The sequence below is a fragment of the Nicotiana tabacum genome, chromosome 12, assembly GCF_000715075.1.
Source record: "Nicotiana tabacum cultivar K326 chromosome 12, ASM71507v2, whole genome shotgun sequence".
NCBI lineage: Eukaryota > Viridiplantae > Streptophyta > Magnoliopsida > Solanales > Solanaceae > Nicotiana > Nicotiana tabacum.
The window spans coordinates 69,476,511-69,480,892 of record NC_134091.1 but is presented as its reverse complement, the minus strand read 5'-3'; positions in this window follow the sequence as shown (position 1 = coordinate 69,480,892).

Below are 4,382 nucleotides of genomic sequence, written 5' to 3'. Positions count from 1 at the left end.
AAACCGACAACTCACACATACCAATATTTTTAAATTCAAAATATACTAAAATATATTTAAGTAAGTAAAAATCTCATAAAACTGAATGAAAACGCCACAACTCAATACAGAATTTCCCAAAGCCCAGGTGTCACTGGGTAAATGAGCATCTATACAATAACATAGTCTGATACATTGTTTAAGAAAGTAGAACAGAATAAGTAAAACTGAGAGATAGGGGAGGAGAGTCAAGGCCTGCGGATGCCAAGGCAGCTACCTCAAAAATCTCCGAATGGCTGAAACTCCAAGATCAACAACCACCGTTCTCGAAAATACCTGGATCTGCACACTAAGTGTAGGGTGTAGCGTGAATACAACCAACTCAGTAAGTAACAAGTCTAACTTTTGGGCTGAAAGCAGTGACGAGCTTAACAGGTACAATCCAAATATAGAAATAACAGTACGAAAACGTAGACATGCTTTCAAGTTCAACAGTTAAAGCTCAACACGTAAAATATGCCAAGTGTAACTGAAATGATGAATGATACGTCTCGATATTTACGTGTCAATTATGTAAGCCAACCATAATGCAGGACAATGATAAAATCATATGCATATTCTCAGAGTATCAGATCACTCAGTCCTTGCATTCCCTCAATCCTCACAGTCACTCATTCCTCATAGTCACTCAATCCTCACAATCGCTCGGCACTCGCTCTCGACACTCGCACTCGCACTCAGTAGGTACTTGTGCTCACTGCTGGTGAGTCAGTCCGAAGGGGCGGATCCTGTCCAAGCGCTATAATAAGCCAATCATGGCATGAATCAATAAAGCATGCTGCGGCGTGCATCCCGATCCCATAAATATCCTCACAACCAGGCCCTCGGCCTCACGTAGTCATCAATCTCTCCAGTCTCTCGGGCTCACAAGTATCATAATAATCAGACCAAACAATGATGATATGATGTATCAATAAATGGCAACATGGACTGAGATATGATATGCAAATGATAGTTGTGACTGAGTACATAATTGCAAATTAAGCAAATAATTCAACATGCAACACAACCTCTGTGGGTCCTAACAGTACCAGCATGTAGCCTAAGCATGATTTCTAACATGAATCACAGTTCCAATTTCTTTAACACACGGGAAATACGTGGAAGATAACAAGTTATATGACTACACAACTCCATAGATTTGACCGAGTCGCAATTGCTATGGTGCACGCCCACACGCCCATCACCTAACATGTGCGTCACCTCAACACCAATCACATAACATGTAATTCGGGGATTCATACCCTCAGAACCAAAGTGTTACTTACCTCAAACTGTGTAAGTCTCTACTCCAACAAGCCCTTGCCTCGCGAATCGGCCTCCGAACTCCTCGAATCTAGCCACAAATAATTCGATACAATCAACACGAGCTATAGGAATCAATTCCATATTAAAATGCTAAGTTCTTAATCAAAAGTAAAAAAGTCAACTGAAAAGTCAACCCGGGCGCATATCTCGAAATCCAATAAAAGTTACAAAATCTGAACACCCATTCAACCACGAGTCCAACCATACCAAATTTACCAAATTCCGAAATCAAATCATCACTCAAATCCCCAAATTTCACTCTCCAATCCCTAGCCCAAAACTCCCAAAATTCCACCTCAAATACATACAAACTAAGTGAAAAATTCAATGGGTAAACAATATTATTTCATAAAAATGATCAAGAGTGACTTACCTCAAGAAACCCCTCGAAATCCCTCCCAAAAATCACCTTAATCTGAGTTTGCAAAGTCTAAAATGATAAAACCCCGGAACCTTACGTTTATATACATTGCCCAGAGGTTCTCGCTTCTGCGAATCATTTAACCGCACCTGCGGTTCCGCTTTTGCGGAGATTTCCATCGCTTCTGCGATCCACCCGTTCCAGCCCACCTTCGCATCTACGATCAAACTTGCACAAATACGAGTCCGCATCTGCAAAACACGCTCCGCACCTGTGCTCCCCAGGCTCACTCCCAGACCTCGCACATGCGACCCCTTTCTCCGTATTTGTGACCTCGCAGGTGCAGATAAAACCATTGCACCTGCGATCACTGCCCACTTCCTTCCAGGCCGCTACTACGATGCCTAGAACGTACCTGCGGCCTCGCACCTGTGACCATGACCTTCGCAGGTGAGATCACACCAGTCCAGGTCTGCCCAGCCATTCCTCTAGTTCCAAATTCGATCCGTTAACCATCTGAAATCCACCCGAGCCCCCGGGGGCCTCAACCAAATATACCAATAAGTCCTACAACACGATACGAACTTAGTCGAGGCCTCATATCACCTCAAAAAACATCAAAAACATGAATCACACCTCAATTCAAGCCTAACAAAAACTAAAAAATTCCAACTTCTACAATCGATGCCGAAACCTATCAAATCAACTCCGATTAACCTCAAATTTTGCACACAAGTCATAAATGACACAACATACCTATTCCAACTTCCGAAGTGAACTCTCAGTCAAACTTCTCAACATTCCAAACTTCTAATTTTTTCACTTTCGCCATTTCAAGCCAAATTCCACTACGAATCCGGACTCTCTCCTAGGTCCAAAATCAACCTATAGAGCTATCGGAACTATCAAAACTCCATTCCGGAGCCGTTTACACATAGGTCAACATCCGATCAACTCTTTCAACTTAGGCTTCCACCCTTAGAACTAAATATCCCAACTCATTCTGAAACATCTCCGGAACCAGACCAACTACCCCGACAAGTCATATAACAATAATTGAGCAAAGAATAAGCAGTAAATGGGGGAACGAGGCTATAACACTCAAAATGACCGGTCGCGTCATTACATCATCCCCCTCTTAAACAAACGTTCATTTAGTTTTCTATAATCAATACATATCCGCATAGAACCATCCTTCTTCTTCATAAACAGAACCAGAGCACCCCACGGCAAAACACTAGGCCAAATGAAACCCTTATCAAACAACTCTTACAGCTACTCCTTTCTCCTTCAACTCCGCTAGTGCACTACGATAGGGTGGGATAAAAATGGGCTGAGTGCCCGACAACAAGTCAATGCCAAAATTAATATCTCTATCGGGCGGCATGCCCAGAAGATCTACTGGAAATATATTTGGGAAGTCTCTCACTACCGAAATTGACTCAACGGTAGGAGTATCAGCACTGACATCTCTCACAAAGTCTAGATATGTATCACACCCCTTCTCAATCATTCCCTGAGCCTTTAGAAAAGGACACAACCCTTCTAGGAATATAATCCAATGTACCCCTCCACTCTAACCATGGAAAACCTGGCATAACCAGTATCACAGTCTTGGCGTGACAGTCCAGAATAGCGTGATAGGGAGACAACCAGTCCATGCCCAAGATAACATCAAAGTCTACCATAGTAAGTAACAATAGATCAACTCTAGCCTCAAAACAACCAATAACAACTAAACATGACCGATACACATGGTCTACAATAATATAATCTCCCACAGGCATGGACACATATATAGGAGAATTCAAAGAATAACGAGATAGATCCAAATACGGAGCAAAGTAATATGACACATATGAGTAAGCGGAGCTTGGATCAAATAAGACTGATGCATTTGTATGAAAGATCGGAACAATACTTGTGATAACTGCGTCTGATGCGACCTCCTCCATCCTACCCTAAAAAGAATAGAATCTAGCATGTCCTCCATCTCTAGGGTAACCCTACTCGCCTGACCTCCAATCCTAGACTGCTGTGCAGGTGGAGAGGCAACCACGGCCTGAGAAATTTATGGATCTGGTGGAATATGTGGAGCCTAAGTAGTATCTGGAGGTGCACCCCTCCTAAGTCTGGGGAAGTCTTTTACCATATGTCGTGTATCACCACACTCAAAGAAAGCTCTCAGTGGGCGTGGCTGCTAAAACTAGCCATGGCTTAGTCGGCTAGACTAACCACTGAAGGCACCCCGTGCAAGAAGTGCACTAGATAGTGGCTAAGGAAAATGGACAACCTGAGACCTCGGAGTAGCCGGAGCACCACTAGATGTTGGAAGTGCTGAATGAACTGGATGACTAACACTGCCCCTGCCATGACGGGCTGCAGCTGGGCGCGGGCACCACTATATCTTCCAGAATCTCGAGGCCTCTTGGCCTCCCTGTCCTCCTTCTCATAGTCCCGCATATCCTCTAACCTCCGCACAATCTCTTCCACCTGCTGGTACGGAGAATATAACTCCAACTCTCGATCTATGCTGAATCTAAATCCATATTGGAGCCCCTCGATCAATCGGCAGACTCGCTCTCTGTCTGTAGATACCAGCAGGTGCATGTCTGGACAACTCACTGAATCTGATGGCATATTCTGACATTGTCCTATTACCCTGGTGCAACTG